General features: G+C 43.9%; 1 protein-coding gene across 1 annotated transcript in view; it reads left to right on the top strand.

The window, feature by feature from the left end:
• Positions 1 to 19,394, top strand: part of CNTN5 (contactin 5) — a 579,181-nt gene that overhangs the window by 427,363 nt on the left and 132,424 nt on the right. The window lies entirely within an intron of this gene.

The raw sequence follows: 19,394 nt of genomic DNA, 5'->3' as shown, positions 1-19,394 counted from the left end.
CTACTGTACGTGTGACATACTTGCAAGCATGTGAAAGAACAAATGGAATCCAGCTCCTCATAAAAATATGCTTTAATCGACTTCCATAAAATCCGACATCAAATAGGACAATTGCAAGCATATATACCATTTAATATGCAGAAGGCAAGCAGTAAGGGACGGGGAAGTTGTCGTGCTGCTGATGGTGCATGCAAATGCCGTGGCCCTGGGCGTGGTGAAACTGTGCCTGCTGCCAGAGCACAAGAAACACACTCATCCACGATACCTAGCTTCATGTCTCAGTTTGCAGGGCGGCGCAGGACACCACTCTCGAAGTCAGACCAGTGCGACCAGGTGTACGGTTGGATTGCAGCAGATAATGCTTCCAGTTGGTTAAGCACCACCCTGTCTTCCACAAACTCCAGTCTCAGTAGCCAAGAGTCTGGTCAACAGAATCCTCACCCTGATCCTCTTTTCTTCCACCATGGAGAGTCTTGCCAAACAAGTGATCCCACACTCGGATATTCCGAGGAGCTCTTTTAATCACCATTCCTTGATTTGAGAGACAAGTGGAGCATCCACAGTTACAAGAAGATGATGGTGGGGAACAGCAATTAGTGTTTCACGAGGTGGATGATGATGATGAGACACAGTTGTCAATAACTGAGGTTGTTGTTAGGTCAACAAGTCAGGAGGATGACCATAGTGAGTAAGTGGAAGAGGAGGTGGTGGACAATGAAATCACTGACCCAACCTGGGAAGGTGGCAAGCCAAGCGAGGACAGCATAACAGAAGGGGAGGGATCCACAGCACCGCAACAGGCTGGAAGAGGCAGTGGGGTGGCAAAAGGAAGAAGACGGGCCACACCAAACAGGCCTGCAACTGTTCCCTGGAGCACCCCCTTGCGGCAATCTCCCTTGCCAGGGGGTAGGTGTTCCGCAGTCTGGTGCTTTTTTTAGATAAGTGTGGACAATAAAAGAATTGTCATTTGCAACCTGTGCCGTACCAAAATCAGCAGGGGCGTGAACGGCGTGAACACTAGCAACCACACCACCACCAGCATGATCCACCACATGGCATCAAAGCACCCTAATATGTGGGCCGAACGCCTGGGTCCACAATCAGTGTCTTTCCCTGTGTTACGTGATGGCCAATCCCCTGTCCAAGACCAAGGTCTGGATGCCTCCTGCCCTGCACCTGGACCTTCGCAAGCACCATCAGCTAGCACATCCACTTCTGTGTCCCAGCGCAGCGTACAGATATCCATACCCCAGGCCTTAGAACGAAAGCGCAAATACCCAGCCTTCCACCCACAGGCCATAGCACTAAATGCACACCTTTCCAAATTGCTGGCCCTGGAACTGTTGCCATTTAGGCTTGTGAACACTGAGGCTTTCTCGCAGCCTGATGGCGGCGGCCGTCCCTCATTCAGTCCCCAGTCGCCACTATTTTGCCCGGTGTGCCGTCCACTCCTTACACTAGCATGTGTCCCGTAACATCACCTGTGCCCTGACCAATGCAGTTATTGGGAAGGTCTACTTAATGACTGACACATGGACAAGTGCTTTTGGCCAGGGATGCTACATTTTCCTGACGGCACACTGGGTGAATGTTGTTGAGGCCAGGAGCGAGTCGTACCCTGGGATGACACAGATGTTACAGACGCAAAGGATTGTGGGCCCTACTTCCATTAGGATTACTGACACCATCTACATTAGTGGCTGCAATGCCCCCTTCTACTCCTCCTCCACTTCCACCTCTGAAATCTTGCAGCACCAGTCAGCCATCAGTCAGTAGCTGGAAGCAGTGTAGCACTGCAGTGGAGAAGCGGCAACAGGCCTGAGCTGAAACTAACTTGCTTAGGTAACAAACAGCACACCGCCACAGAGCTGTGGCAGGGTATAAGGGACCAGACTGATCTGTGGCTCTCGCCACTTAACCTACAGCCAGGCATGGTTGTGTCTGATAATGGCTGTAACTTGGTGGTGGCTTTGGAGCTCGGCAAGCTCACACACATACCATGCCTAGCCCAAGTGCTCAACCTAGTGGTTCAGGGTTTCTCAAAACCTACCCCAATTTGCCTGAGCTACTGGTGATGTTGTGCCGCATGTGTGCCCATTTACGAAAGTCATCTACAGCTGCCGATGATCTGGCAACACTGCAGCAGCGCTTGCAGTTGCCAGATCACCGACTGTTGTGCGACGTGAGCACTCGCTGGAACTCCACGTTCCACATGTTGGCCAGGCTTTGTGAGCAGCAGAGGGCAGTAGTGGAATACCAACTGCAACATGGTCGTCACCTTTCCAGTCAGCTTCCGCTCTTCACAAGCGACGGGTTGGCATGGATGTCTGACCTCTGTGAGGTTTTACGCAAGTTTGAGAAATCAACACAGATGGTGACCGGCAATGCCGCTATTATCAGCGTAACCATCCCACTTCTGTGTCTACTGAAACGCTCGCTGCTCCTAATGAAGGCAAACTTTTTGCATGTGGAAGAGGTGGAAATGGGGGAAGACAGTACACAGGATGATAGCCAGATCACCCTTAGTTCGTCTTCTCAGCGTGAATTGGACGATGATGAGGAAGAAGAGGAGCAGGAGACTGTTGCCTCTGCTACAGAGGGTAGTACCCACAGCAGGTTTATTCCATCTGTTCAGCATGGATGGGACGAAGAGGAGGAAGAGGATGAGGAGATTGAAAGTCTTGTCTGTTGGGACTCTGGCACACATGGCTGACTTTATGTATAGCACCCGAGCATCTCGCGGTGTTCTACTCGAGCACCCGAGCACTTTGGTGCTCTATCAACACTAATATCCTGTCATAACTGATTGCTTTGTTTTACATATAAACCCTTTAATAAATGCTTATTTTTACGATACTGTCCTTGCTGCTGTGCACAGATTTAAAGCACTAACATGAAATGATCAAATATGAGTGAACTCAATCAACGAGAAAGGCCACCTATAGATTATGGGGTCATTTTTTAAATCAGATATTTCAGTTTTGTGGAGTAAAAAAGTTGCAAGTCTTGGCAACTGCGACCTTTCCATAGAAACTGACATTTTGTAATCCTCGTCACTTTTCACAATGCTCTATGTGTAAGAGTTTAAAGGTGAGATTACACCTGGATTATGCCTCATTCACTATGTGCGACTTTTGCAAATGTCGCAACCCACGCCAGGCAACACCCTGGTCTACTTCTACTTCATATTCTGACCCCTATAACTTTTTTGTAGTGATGTGTACAGGGCTGTGTGAGGGCTCAGTTTTTGCAGGGCGATCCGTAATTTTCAGTGATACCAGTTTGATGTGTGTGCGACTTTTTGATCACTTTTTATAAATAAAAAAATATTGGGGAATTGAATTTAAATTGGCTGTTTTTATATATTTTTTCCGTTCCGCCATTTGCTGTATGCCATTAATATTGTTATATTTTAATTGTATGGGCACGGGCATTTTCACACGCTGCGATGCCTATGATGTTTATTTTTTTTATTGTTTAAGTATTTTTTTATATTTGTAAAAACTTTATATAAGTTGGTTATATAGCTATCATTGAACACTTAAAGGGGTTCTGCAGTTTTTTTAAACTGATGATCTATCCTCTAGATAGATCATCTGATCGGCGGGGGTCCGACACCCGGGACGCCTGCCTTCTCACTGTTTACTTCAGGCCCAGTGACGTCACGACTAGTATCCAAGGCCTGGGCGGGGCTAAGCTCTGTTCACTTGAATGGAGCTTAGCTCCGCCCAGGCCATTGATATTAGTCGTGATGTCACTGGGCCTGCGGTAAACAGCGAGAAGGCCACGGAACTACGCCGCTGCCTTCTCAAACAGCTGGTCCTGGGTGTCGGACCCCCCGCCGATCAGATGCTGATGCTGTATCCAGAGGATAAAAAAAACTGCAGAACCCATTTAATTTTCAATGTAACAATACAGAGCTGCCACCTAGTGGTCTGTATTGGTATATTCCTCTTATAGACTCCGAAGTCTGAGTACTGTAACAGATTCCCTGCTCTCTGCCCGGGAACACGGTCACCGGCGCAGAAGCGCGTGGTTTCTGTTTCCGGAATTCTCTGATGCCGTGGTCACATTTGACCACGGCATCTGAATGGGAAAATATATGCGATTAGCCTTATGGATGATCACATACCTTTGCCACAGGTCTCTGCTATTTTAAAGACTGGACTTGAAGGGGTTAAGGAGCCCCAGTTCATAAATTTGGTGCAGACACACAAAGCAAAGCCAGACATACAACCTGACATAAAAACAACCTTAAATGATAAATGACCCCCTATATATTTATAGGGGCCAGGTACGGAATATATTTACAATGCCTTTTCAGTATCCCACTATCTCTTAAATGGTTAAACTGATTTTGCTTGTGGAAGATGGCATTAATAACAAAAAGTGTCAGGAGCCCCATCTGTTTGAATTAAACATACTGTTCCCTTTTTACGCTTTTTTTTATCATTATTCCCCAGATGACAATGAGAACGAAGCTGATATTAATATACTTCACTCGGAGAGCAAAATCAATTCTGCTAGTAGATAATCTGTCACCTCCACTTTATCTGGGCCACATAACCTACATATTTATCATACATAGTGCCGATCCAGCGCACTCCTGAAAACAACAACCCGGGTCAAAGATCACGGATTACATGCAAAAGGAACATACTACTCCGGCTGAAATCAATCCATCATGTAATCAAACTCATTGCTCCACTGAACTTGCTCTTTATTTCCGAGAGTTTAACATTGATAAACTGAAGTCATTCAGCGTCTCAGCAGAACAAGCCATGTCCAAAAATGATACCACTGAATGTAACCAGCAATAAAACATAAAAAATAAAATCGTATTAGGTGCCATGGCCAATATCAGTGCCTCAACAGGCAAAGAATAGCTACCAAGATATATACCTTTATATATCCACTTTTACAATGGAAATTGACATATACAGGGAGTGCAGAATTATTAGGCAAGTTGTATTTTTGAGGATTAATTTTATTATTGAACAACAATCATGTTCTCAATGAACCCAAAAAACTCATTAATATCAAAGCTGAATATTTTTGGAAGTAGTTTTTAGTTTGTTTTTAGTTTTAGCTATTTTAGGGGGATATCTGTGTGTGCAGGTGACTATTACTGTGCATAATTATTAGGCAACTTAACAAAAATCAAATATATACCCATTTCAATTATTTATTTTTACCAGTGAAACCAATATAACATCTCAACATTCACAAATATACATTTCTGACATTCAAAAACAAAACAAAAACAAATCAGTGACCAATATAGCCACCTTTCTTTGCAAGGACACTCAAAAGCCTGCCATCCATGGATTCTGTCAGTGTTTTGATCTGTTCACCATCAACATTGCGTGCAGCAGCAACCACAGCCTCCCAGACACTGTTCAGAGAGGTGTACTGTTTTCCCTCCTTGTAAATCTCACATTTGATGATGGACCACAGGTTCTCAATGGGGTTCAGATCAGGTGAACAAGGAGGCCATGTCATTAGATTTTCTTCTTTTATACCCTTTCTTGCCAGCCACGCTGTGGAGTACTTGGACGCGTGTGATGGAGCATTGTCCTGCATGAAAATCATGTTTTTCTTGAAGGATGCAGACTTCTTCCTGTACCACTGCTTGAAGAAGGTGTCTTCCAGAAACTGGCAGTAGGACTGGGAGTTGAGCTTGACTCCATCCTCAACCCGAAAAGGCCCCACAAGCTCATCTTTGATGATACCAGCCCAAACCAGTACTCCACCTCCACCTTGCTGGCGTCTGAGTCGGACTGGAGCTCTCTGCCCTTTACCAATCCAGCCACGGGCCCATCCATCTGGCCCATCAAGACTCACTCTCATTTCATCAGTCCATAAAACCTTAGAAAAATCAGTCTTGAGATATTTCTTGGCCCAGTCTTGACGTTTCAGCTTGTGTGTCTTGTTCAGTGGTGGTCGTCTTTCAGCCTTTCTTACCTTGGCCATGTCTCTGAGTATTGCACACCTTGTGCTTTTGGGCACTCCAGTGATGTTGCAGCTCTGAAATAAGGCCAAACTGGTGGCAAGTGGCATCTTGGCAGCTGCACGCTTGACTTTTCTCAGTTCATGGGCAGTTATTTTGCGCCTTGGTTTTTCCACACGCTTCTTGCGACCCTGTTGACTATTTTGAATGAAACGCTTGATTGTTCGATGATCACGCTTCAGAAGCTTTGCAATTTTAAGAGTGCTGCATCCCTCTGCAAGATATCTCACTATTTTTGACTTTTCTGAGCCTGTCAAGTCCTTCTTTTGACCCATTTTGCCAAAGGAAAGGAAGTTGCCTAATAATTATGCACACCTGATATAGGGTGTTGATGTCATTAGACCACACCCCTTCTCATTACAGAGATGCACATCACCTAATATGCTTAATTGGTAGTAGGCTTTCGAGCCTATACAGCTTGGAGTAAGACAACATGCATAAAGAGGATGATGTGGTCAAAATACTCATTTGCCTAATAATTCTGCACTCCCTGTAGAGAGCTTAAAGGGCATATCCCACAAAAATATTCCATATTTTTCAAACCAGCCCCCCTCCTTTGAATAATTTTGTAATTGCATGTCATTAAATGTTTTTGCATAGCCAGGGAATTATTAATAAAATGCATCTGTGCTGTTTGTTTTTCTCCTTGTTTCTATGTCCACCTCATTGAGGTGGTCACACATGCTCAGTTCCATCCTTCAACTGCTGTCAGCCCTATCTTCTGTAATTGCGTGTAATAAAAAATTTAGCACAGCCAGGGAGTTATTAATAAAATGCATCCGTGCTGTTTGTTCTTTTCCTTATTTCTATGTCCACCTGATTGAGGTGGTCACACATGCTCAGTCCCATCTTTCAACTGCCACCAGCCCTATCTTCTGTAAAGGGCCCTTCACACTACCTGATGTTGGCCGACGGCAGATCATGCCATGTAATCAGCACTCTGCTGCCGGCAGATAATAATTCAGTATGGGGACGTGCCATACTGAGGAGGAAACCGCTGCATGTAATAGCAGTGGTCTACTCCACTGACGAGCAAGCAATTCCCAAGAAGGAAAGCTTCCCTGCCGACAATCGCCTGCTAAATCTTTTAATGTAATACACTCCTTGCATTGATGGTCCTAGCTTTGTTAGGGCACATGCACACAAACGTAATTTGTTCCCGCGTCCATTCCGGGTTTTTTTTGCGGTCTGTCCACGGAACCATTCACTTATATGGGGCCGCAAAAAAAATTCGTGTCCGTATATCCACATGTTCGTTCCGCAAAACAAAATAGAACATGTCCAATTATTGTCCGCATAACGGACAAGGATAGGACTGTTCTATTATGGGCACGCTGTTCTGTTCTGAAAAATGCGCAATGCACACGGACATTATCCGTATTTGTTGCGGATACATGTTTTGTGGACCGAAGTCATGTTGTTGTCATGTCTGACTTTTATTTTTTACATCAATCATAGGATAAGGCTACTTTCACACTTGCGTTTTTGCCTGATCCGGCAGGGATCAGCAAAAACGCTTCCGTTACTGATAATACAACCGTCTGCATCCGTTATGAACGGATCCGATTGTATTATTTTTAACATTGCGAAGACGTATCCGTCATGAACTCCACTGAAAGTCAATGGGGGACTGATCTGTTTTGTATTGTGTCAGGCAAAACTGATCCGTCCCCATTGACTTGCATTGTGGGTCTTACTCCGTCTTACTCCGCATCCCATGATGGAAATAAAACCGCAGCATGCTGTGGTTTGCTCTCCAGTATGAGAACGCAACCAAATGGAACCGTATGCATTTTGGAGCATTCCGTTCTGTTCAGTTACGTTTTGTCCCCACTGACGATGAAGCGTTTTTTCTCTGGTATTGAGATCCTATGACGGATCTCAATGCCGGAAAATGTAAACGCAAGGGTGAAAGTAGCCTCACCCCTTTAAATGTAACACACATGTTGGGTAGCGTGTGCAAAATGAGATTTATGTATGAAAAACAGTGCAGAAAAGTTGTCGACGTCAGCCAGTCATCCGACGTTTCTGACATGTTAATTACCTTAATAAGTAATGGGTGATGGCCGTATGGCGGCAACGTGTGGCCAGGAGTTAACAAGGTCTATAAAGTATAGAACGGCCACAGATAACGTGGTGGGGACTTTAGCTAAAAGGCAGGGTCAGAAATCATACGGAATTATCGGAGAGGAGAGAAAGTCCATCTTAAAGGGGCTGTCCAAGATTAGTAAAAATAATTTAAAATAAAGGCTACATTAATTGTACTTTTTTAACATTCTTGTTTATGCCAAAAGCTGGTATTGCAGCTCAGATGTGTTATAAAGGAGTTGTCCAGCTTCAATCCCACTTTTATCTAGTCTCCTCACACAACTGAAAAAGGTCCTCATTCAGTGTTGGACTGGGGTTCCTAGGGTCCACCAGAGGAAATTATTCTCACAGGCCAAAGACATTAAACCTAGTGGCAAGTGTTCGGCTTCAAAAGCAGCTCCAAATGTCTATCTTTTTTCTCCTGGACTTTTGGGGCCCGCTATGGTATCAGAGTAGGGTGGCCAGACATCCGGTTTTAGGTCGGACAGTCCGGTTTTATGGCTCCCTGTTCTCCATCCGGCGCAGGGCCTGGACGGACACAGGGATTTCCACCCTTTCAGTAGCTCACGCGCAGACAGCAGCACTGCGCTGTCTGAGCGTGAGCTGCAGCAACCGACTGAGGCTTCTCTCACCCCCAGTCATGGCTCCCTATGGCTGACTTAGGGGGAGAGAAGCACCTCGGCTGCCCCCAGCTCACCTTCCCCTCAGAAACTTCTTCCCTCTTCTTCCATTAGTTTTTTTTCTAGCAGGTGATGGGGGCATGGCTTCACTGAGCAGGGGCATGGTTTGTCTGTTTGGGGGCGTGACCGGTGAGGTCCGGCTTTCTGGGGTGAAGCCAGTGGCCACCCTATATCAGATCCTGGGCCCATCTGAGGATCCTCTGGTGGACCAGTCCAATGCTGCACTCACTGGTCCCCGCTGCTCCATTCCAAGGCCAAGGGCAGAGCTCCTTCTGGTCCCTGGCATGTAAACTTCTGGGCAGGGGTCACGTTGCAGTAATTACTGACCTCAGAGGCAGGCCCATCGTATAGTATGGCACAAGGATGCATGATGCCAGCAAATACATCAGAATAAGATGTTGTCACCTAGTTGGTGGTGGGGCCAAAGCTCTTCCAACTGCACCACTGCCTGTACACATAGTATACCAGTGATGGGCCGTACTTTCCCACTATAAAAAAGGGTAGACCTTCCAGGTGGCACCAACAAGTCACTCTGAATTGGCAATGGCAGTGACCTGAATATCTTTCCCAGGTGAAGGAAAGTCTAGTGCACTTCTGTCTAGAGTATATAGGCCCATATTTACTAATGTAAGTGCACCTAGATTATGATGTAAACTGCACCAAAATGTGGCACAATTTGTCATATATTTGGCAGATTTAGAAAATGAAATAGATGGATAGATAGATATGAGATAGATAGATGGATAGATAGATAGATAGATAGATAGATAGATAGATAGATAGATATGAGATAGATAGATATGAGATAGATAGATAGATATGAGATAGATATGAGAGATAGATTGATATGAGATAGATATTAGATAGATAGATATGAGATTAGATCGATTTGAGATAGATATTAGATAGATAGATATTAGTTCGATATTCGATAGATATCGATAGATTAGATAGCTAGCTGATGCTAGATCGCTCTCTAGATCGATATGCTCTTTCGCTCTTTGCGATAGCTCGCTAGCTCGAAGATGCTCGTGATGATCGATAGATAGAGATAGAGCGATGGTAGATAGATCTAGATAGCTATCCCGCCACTGTTTTGTTCTCCATTCCATCTGTCTGTGGTCACTCATCATATACGAGCTGGAAATTAAAAGCCGTATACGAACCTCATAACTTGATTTGTTTGATCCCTGTATGAATGAGGGTGAAGGTAAATGGAGTTGTGACGCCAGGCATCATGATGATGAGTGGGAATGAGTGCGCTGGTATCATGTATTATTAATCCCGGCTGTTCTGGCTGCAGTCCTCCCCAGGATTTACATTGGAGGAGGCTTATGAATATTGCATGCAGGCTTCCTCACGGTGGAGCCATCCAGGCCAGGACACAGGTCCAGGAGTCTTTCTGCTCTTTACTGGACCTGTCTGATTCAGAGTAATTAGGTTTTGATGTCAGCTCACCGGCGCGTCATCAGCTTGTAGCTCCCCCTTCTAGAAGACGATAGTGCGGATACATCTACATTTGTCCAAAGTAGACATCCCAGCAGACTGTCTAAGCTACAATGGCAACAAGTATGTGGAACCCCCTCCTAATTATTTACAAGAGCAAAGTGGTGTATAGAATCAAGCACATAGCCATGCCATCTCCATAGACAAGCACTGATGGAGCTCAGTGGGGATTTTCTTAAATAGTCTGGCTTAGTCTGTGACAAAACTGATACATGCTTTGTAATATATTTATGATGAGTGATGAGCGGCATAGACAGTATTCATTTTTGCGATATTTTGTGACATTTTTGCATAATATTCGCAATAAATTCGCAAAATTTTAGAATTCGTGATCTTGTCATTATTTTCGCGATCAACACTATTTATGATACATTTTAGATACTTTTGAACCTTGCCCGAGAAGGGGTTTGACTTAGCAGGAAGGGGCATGGCTTGCCGGGAAATGGTGTAGCTTAAGATTAACTGAGGCATCTTAATTACTCCTGGGGTTGTAAAGTTAGACAAAAGTGTCCAATCTTGAACCAAATTTACAGTATCGTCCAGCATGAGCCACAGAATTATAAAATCTGCCCAATGGAGTACTGCGGCCTCTTTGAACAGCTCATCGACGGGGGGGCCAGGTGTCAGACCCCCACCGATCACGTAATGATCATTGGTAGTATTCTACTGCCAGAAATCCTATTTAAAGGGGTTGGGTCATGAAACACATTCTACATTTTTCAATCCAGCACCTGGATCTGAATATTTTTACAATTGCCTGGAATTAAAAATGTAGTATAGCCAGTGAGCTATTCAATAAAATGTATCTTTATAGTGCAGCGCAGATTTTTAGGAATGCCTTGTGTATCACAGTGCTCCTACTTGGATACCATTGCTTCCAAGGGTTGGGCTACACAGCAACAAAGTAGTGACTTGTAGCTGGTTTTGGGGTAAACTGGCAGGCAAACTTGCACCCTGCTTTATCTTCCTCTGTTGTGCTAATCTCTGGCTTTGGTCTGGTAGCTGGACTTTCTGACAGGTGGGGTGCCTTTGACTGTTGACCCCCTCATAATACTCCATCTATAAACTGCTCTATGAGCTGCTTCCCCTGCACCATGTCTCCTCTCTTTCCAACTTCCAACTATCAACTGACTATAGCATCCTGTAACCACTCCCTTGGTAGGAAGCAGGACTAGCTCACTTCTGCTCAAAAGGGAGGAGAATCGAATGGTAAGTTCCATTCTATCTAACAATCTCTTTCTCTGCAAGATACACTGCCACCTGTTGGATAACCAGGGACAGTGCATGTAATAACAAGACGTAAGTTACATAGCAATACTATTAAGGCACAATATCAAAGGACCTGAAATAAATACACACATGACATTATTGGTTAGCCTATAAGAGACAGTAGCAGGGCGAAGGAATGTTAGTGCCCGCTCCGGGGTAGCGGCACCTGCAGTTTGCTCTGTTCCTTATTTATTTGTCCATGTCACTGAGCTGATCGCATGCGCTCAGTTTAAATCTTCAACTGCCACCAGCCATATGTTCTGTTAGAATCTGTGGCAGTTACAGGGAGAGAGCTGCAGCAGAAAGGACATGCCCCTGAGCTGCATTTGAAAGGACACACCCCCTGAGCTGCATCAGAAAGGACATGCCCCCCCCCTGAGCTGCCAGGCTGAAGATAATCTAGCAGAGCAATTGGAGCTGTAAAGTTGGAGATCTCTGGATCCATGTGAGGTACAGGGCTGGTTCTAGCTTTGTTAGAAAGAGATTGTCATGTACTATATGATGTCTGATTTTCATTTTTTACATTAATTATGACATAACCCCTTTAAGGTTCTTCTTGAGGGTGTCCTTGAACCGTTTCCTCCGGCCTTCCCCTCGTTCTTAGGCCTCAGCTGAGAGTAGAGGACTTGTCTGGGAAGATGCGAGTTGGGCTTTCTGGCGCAGTGGCTCCTACTGCAGAAGAGTCTTTGCCTTAGGAAGGGCACAACCATTGGCATGCCCATCCTCCTATTTATTTATTTATTTTTTGTGCAAAACAAAGAGCAGAGTTCTGCAGTAACATTAGTTATAAATATCCAGAAGCGAGCGGCTCATTAATTTAAATGTGGGGACTCTTAGCAACAGAGTAACACTAAAAAGAGAGCAGAATGGAAAGTCAGCGAGGAAATAGTGCTTAGCCCATGTTCCCTCTGCCAGAACGCACGTTAATCTTCAAAACGCAACCCATTCACCGCGCGGTAAGCTTCTGCTCAGCTGCCTGAACGCAGCACTGCAGGCCTGTGTTATCATGGCTAAACGTCTTGCTTGATTTACCAGAAAATCAGATGCACTTACATCTATTTTCTGTTCTGATGATGATGCATTATCATAAAAGGCATTGCATTATTTCAATCGCGCCAGCAAATAGTCCGCAGCCCTTCTCCATGGATGGAGGTTTTAATCATAAATTGCAATTTCTCAGTAGAAAACAGAAGGGAATGCAATTTAAAGGTACGTAATGAAGATAAGTACCGTACACAAGCAATCACAACGGAGAAGGCGCTGACAGATACCCAATACGGCCGCGCGGAGTTTCCAAGCGTTCCCGTACTTTTTATAGCTTAGCCTATTGCGTTGAGGGAAGAAGTCATTTGCCTTTTTTCTTTTTTTGGGGGGGGGGGGGAAGTGGCTGAGAGCAACATGAAAGCCAAGTGATCCAATTCAGGGTCGGAGAAATCAAAATATGTCATCGGGCCGTCGAATATTCGGATTAATATTTTTGCCGACAAGTTGGAAATATCTCGGCAATTCCTTTCAGATGAGACTATTTTTCTCCCCCCGTTCTTTGGCCTAGGGGGCGGTAGTCGGTTTTGACAGGTCGAAGGCTGAATGTGTTTGAACACTGACAACCAATTTTTTGGGGGCAAGAAATGTGAACAGAAAAATTGTCACCATCCCTCCCACAATCTCGTTAGCAAGTCACGAAACTGCATTACTCAAACGGGGATACGGAGAACGTGCAATTACTAAATCCTGATTAAAGTGGTCGTCCAGGATTCTAAAAAAAGGGGGACAATTATTAAGGTCGGCGTCTTCCCTTTGTGCCAAAATTATATAGAAGTGCAGGCATGGAAAATGATAAATGATAAATGAGTTGGGCTGTCCCCCCCCCCCCCCAAGTGGTTGTGACCTACTGTATTTATGCCCCTTTTGTGGCATAAATAGAGTAGTAAATGTCCCTTAAAGTGTCTTCTTCCATTAAAGGTGTCCTCCAGGATTTAAAAAAAAGGGTCTACTTCCATTTATTCTCTATGGGGCTGCCAGAGATGGACAAGTGCTGTACTTAGACATGAATGAACTAGTGGCACTCTGCTTTTCCATTCATTCTGGCAGCTCAGGAACCTCTTTCTCTTGATTGTTGGTGGTTCCAGTGGTTCGACTTCTACAGATCAGATATCTACTCCCTATCCACATTTTGGGACAAGCCCTTTCATTGACAAAGTTCTGGAGGCCTTCAGCCATCACTAGGTGGTGCCTAAGAGTTAACTGTATACTGTTTATACAAGCTCCTCAGCTCCCCCTAGTGGCCTCTGCAGTTGGAGCTTAATATGATTTTAAAAGATGGACATTTACTTTAAGGGCTGAACTGATCTGATTAAAGGGGTTGACTACTTTTGTATTACTTTCTGTTCCTCGTTATATGTTATGTATTGTTTCTGATAAATGAATTACCATGAATGATTTATTTATTTTTTTCTTGGCCAAGTCTCAGCTCTAATCAGGGGCTGTGCTGGTTTTCGGCATCTTAGCACATTCTTATGATATCATACAGTGGATGGCTAGCCTCACCTACCCGTCCATTCATCAGTGTGCGCTCTCGTACTTCCTTTGACTCTATGGAAGAGTCCTGCGCATGCATCCAGTCTTGCACCATCACTTGCACTGCACAGACGTCAGAGGATCTTGCGTCCTGCACTTGTCCAGTCTACTCCTGCTCTGCTTATTCATATGCAGTCTCCTGTTTTTGTTGTGCTGATCCAACCCCATATGAAGTGTCCAGGGCAGGTGCAGTTGAAATAATATTTTAATTCCTCATTCACACGTCAGTGTTCGGTCAGTGATTTCCATCAGGGATTGTGAGACAAAACCCGGTGCGGCTCTAAACACAGCACAGGTGCAGATCTTTCCCTTATACATGATGTCTGTGGAGGCTCCAATCCTGGTTTTGGCTCAAAATCACTGATGGAAATCACTGACCAAACACTGACGTGTGCGTGAGGTGTAAGACTGCACAGGAATAAGCAGAGCAGGAGTAGACTGGGCATGTGCAGTACAGATCCATAAAGGCTGCGCAGTAGAATAAAGTAAGAGAGCTGGAGTGGGTGGAACGTGCCTTGGCGCAGAAAACCAGCACAGCCACTGTTTACAGCGGGGGGGCTGCGCCAAACCAAAAAAGGAGCAAAACAGGAATCAAGAAGAAAGCTAATTCATACATTAGAAACAGAGATGAGCAAAGTATTCAAAAATTCGATTCGGCTGCTTCGCCAAATTTTGCAAAAACTTTAGCTTTTCTTTGTAAGTAGTGGGTGCAATTAGGGATGAGCAAATTTAATATTTTGGAATTCGGGTTCGGGTTGTGGTATAACCTGAATTGCGTTATGGATTCTGTTACCACGGACCATAACGCAATTCCATGACGCAATACATAACGGAATGCCTTTAGAGGCATTCCGTTATTCATTCCGTCATAATAGAAGTCTATGGGCTGCATAACGGATCCGTCCCATTTCCGTTATGCAGGAGAGGACTTCATAACGGAAACCGGACGGATCCGTCATGCAGGCCATAGACTTCTATCATGACAGAATGAATAACGGAATGTCTCTAAAGGCATTCCATTATGCATTCTGTCATGGAATTGCGTTATGGTCCGTGGTAACCGGACCATAACGCAATTCACATTATAACACAACCCGAACCAGAACTCGAATTTCAAAAAATTTAATTCGCTCAAACCTAGGTGTAATGACAGGGAGTAGCGATTGCACTGCTCCCCGTCATTGTACACCTCAGATGCCGCGTTCATAGCTGATCGCGCCATCTGACAGTAATAACACAGTGTAAAAGTAAAAAAATGTTTTATCATACGTAATCCATTTGCTCGTGAAGAACCGGCAGCCGCTACCTTGATCGAAGATCTATCGAGAAATCTCTTTCGGCCTGTGATGACGTCATCACGATGGCCGGCCTGGTGACATCATACATCACCGCACACGAGATTTTGTGCGAGATCTTCAATCAAGATGGCGGCTGGACCATCGCGAGCAAATGGATGAAGCAAGTATGATTTTTTGTTTTTTTTTACCGCCATTCAGGGAAAATTGATTCGCTATCACGAAGCAGGAGGAAGTTCGGCTTCACAGCTAATCACATTTTTCCTAAAATTCGGATCAATGTCATCACAGGCCGCAAGAGGTTTCTCGCTAGATCTTTAATCAAGATGGCGGCTGCCGGTTCTTCGCTCAACACTAATCAGAAATAACACATAAGACACAGTAAGGAACAGAAAGTGATATAAAAGTGGTCATTTCTCATATAGATCTCATAATGATGTCTAACTTTTCCTTGACAATGTCAAAGGGTCTTTAAAAAATTCCTACAGTCATTGAAGTCATTGGGGAACATTCGGGGATGTCTTCTTAGATGATTTTACAAGGTTCTATGTTCATTTTTTTTCTCCCCCAAGTGGTTATTCTCCTATTGTTGGAGAGTGATTCTGAGGAGTAATGTAGCCCCTGGGAGGAATGGATTCTCCAGCCTAACCATCCGGCTGACAGTATGAGTGATTACCACCCGGCATAAAATGTAATGATATAGCAATGAGAGGAATGACATCTGCATAGCGGGTCCTGGCTGCCTGTCACAAATTCTTCACTGGTGACTACCGCTTGATACATTGCCACGTCTCAGCCTTCCAAAGTGCTTTTACAGCATAAAGACTTTGCCTGTGATCCAACCTCTTCTATCTATATCTCAAGTGCTGTGAAATTCGATTGTCAACATGTAATATAGGTGAGGTATCCACAATGAATCACATTTGTCTCTTGGTTTCACATTGTCAAAGTTTGGTATGGAATTACAACGAGGAGACCGATGACTGTTCTGGCCCCGTGAAACAAAAAGATCAAATAGAACAACTCTATGGACATGTAGGCCTATTCCAGGCTCCTACCACTGGTTTTCTTAAATTATGAAGTGGTTTTGAAGACCCTAATAGAGAGGGGGTCCCCCACGTAGCATCTCCATCAATTATCTAGAGAGAAGAGTGGCTACAAAGGACATCTCCTCCTCTGGAGGACCCAACACATCAATGCATTGTACTGATTTCAGTAAGAACTATGTGATACTTTATTTCCCCTGCGGGGGTGCTGCAGTGAAAACCAATCATTTTTCCGCTTCTGTTCCTTAAAAATACAGGTGATTGCTCATGTTCTAAGCATGAAGATAACCTGTGATCAGCTTATCTCCAGGCATCTAATAAAAGTGGACAACCTATGTAAGTCTTTGGGTTTTTGTATGTGGGCCAATGTCAGGCCATATACAAACACTGATGGACGATATACCAGTAAATTGGTGCTGATTAAAGGGTCTTTTATAACGCCTGATACAAGAGGAAAGGGAGGGGGGGGCTAACATTTGCTATTACAAAAAGTCTTGAGGGTCCTGGTGAGGACCACTTGCAAACCAGCTCCAGATGCATCCACAGTGTGTAGATAAAGCCAAGGCCAGTGCACCTCACTTCATATCACGCATGCAACTGGAGCAGGTTTGCAAACCTGGACTCCATAACTACTCCTGAGTCCAAGACCCCCCACAGGACTATTCACAGAGATGGTACATGACACTTTATTGCTTTCTTTTTTTTTTTTTTGCTTTATTCTGACAAGTCATAAATTATAAAATAGAAGCTTTGAAAACCTATTAACATCCTGTACGACGCTACCCGGGGGGGCTAACTATGATTCATAGCAACCCATAGCAAAATAAGACAGACCCCCATCACCTAGTGTAAGAAACATACATTGTATGCAGTATTAAATAGCGCCAATAGAAAGTGCAACTTGCCCAGCGAAAAAGCAAACCATCGTACATCTATGTGAATGAAAAAATGTTGTGACTCCAGAAAGGCATGGGTAAAACATGAAAAAAAAAAAAAAATTGCGGCAACGGGAAGGGGTTAAATGCTGACTCTAGTATTGATTTATTTATAATATGAATAAGTGTCTAAAATGAGTGTCCATTCAGAGATAGATAGATAGATAGATAGATAGATAGATATGAGATATATAGATAGATAGATAGATAGATAGATAGATAGATAGATAGATATGAGATAGATAGATAGATAGATAGATAGTAGGGCTGCACGATATGGGAATTTTGTGCGATTGTGATTAGGGCCCTAAAAATTGCGATAACGATATGCGATGCGATATTTTAAGGGAATTGTGCTAGAGGTCTATTTGCTTGGATTTTCAAGGCAAAAGCACACAGAAATTACTGATAATGCTCAAATGTAGTTATGCTCAACTCAAGAACTGAAATGCACAGTGTTTTTCAAAATAAAACATCTTTTACTAAATTAAATAACATATTTGCATTAGTACAAAATACAAAACTTGCCATTTTCTTAATAGCGCTGCACAGAACAGATAAATAAAATAGAATAAATAGAAGAACATTTGTTCATTAAAATAACGACTTGCCTCCAGCCCCTCCTCCCTCCCCGCACTGTAACTGATGTATCGCCGGCCGCGCTGTGCAGCATAGTGGCCGGCTAAACATCCGTGTCAACCACGTAAAAGGTCAACCATCGCTTTATAAGACGCACTGCCATTTCCCCCCCAAAAAAGTTTGTCTTATAAAGCGAAAAATATGGTAATACAATTGCAGCATTTTTGGGTCGGCCAATTGGCGATTGCGATATGGCGATTTATTGCGATTGCTTTGGCGATATATTGTGCAGGCCTAATAGATAGCTAGTGTGGTAGTGTGGGGTTTCACTCTGGTAGATAGGGTAAGCGGGCGCAGTACAGAGGCAAAATACAAGTTCTTAACTCAAAACGTCAGTGTTTATTCACACTTGAGGCAATTGCACAAAACACGTAACTTTGCAGTCTTGGTGTTACTTCACACACAATGGAAAGTTCATATAACACAAGTCACCTTGCTGGTAGTTATGCATCCAGTAGACCACAGCAGGCTTTAGGGGGCTTGTTTCCCCAGCATGCGGCTCTCAGCCCTCCAGCACGGCACAAAGCCTCAGATCCCAAACACAGAGAACTCTCTGCTGAGCCCAGCTGCCTATTTAAGGACAGCCAGGTGCTGCCAAAACCCGGACCGGCACTTAAACTCCGGTCCGGTATTTGACCTCACCTGGCTGTAAACCAGCCCAACGCAACATGCTGGGTGGAAAATACCTGCCTTGCCAGACACAACCCCTCACTGTGTCATAATAGATAGATAGATAGATAGATAGATAGATAGATGTAATTGAAGGACCAAGATCCACTAGACATCCACAATAAATTATTGTAAAGGGCTGAAACGTTGCATGGGTGAATAAAGCGGGTACACCACCCTTTTCACACAACTTGGAGTGTTGCCTCTATTTTTGGATTTATTGTGGATAAATGATAGAGATAGATACGGTAGATAGATAATAGATAGATAGATACGGTATGTGATAGATAGATAGATAGACAGACAGATAGATAATAGATAGATAGATAGATAGATAGATATGAAGAAAAAAATTGATGAGCAGCACACACTTTGAGTAGGTGCAATTCCTTGAAGCAGACCACGGACTTGATCCAAATTGAATATGTATAGAAAAAATCCAAGGCAGCACACAGATATCGGTGAAAAACAGGGTGTTTATTCCCCCATGTGAAGACAGCAACGTTTCAGCTCTCTCTATAGAGCCTTTGTCAAGCCATGATAGATAGATAGATAGATATGAGATAGATAGAATATAGATAGATAGATAGATAGATAGATAGGAGATAGATAGATAGATAGATAGATAGATAGATAGATAGATAGATAGATAGATAAAGAGACAGATACTGTAGATAATA

Source organism: Bufo gargarizans, chromosome 3 (assembly GCF_014858855.1).
Source record: "Bufo gargarizans isolate SCDJY-AF-19 chromosome 3, ASM1485885v1, whole genome shotgun sequence".
Classification (NCBI taxonomy): domain Eukaryota; kingdom Metazoa; phylum Chordata; class Amphibia; order Anura; family Bufonidae; genus Bufo; species Bufo gargarizans.
This window is presented reverse-complemented; position numbering and strand designations above follow the sequence as displayed.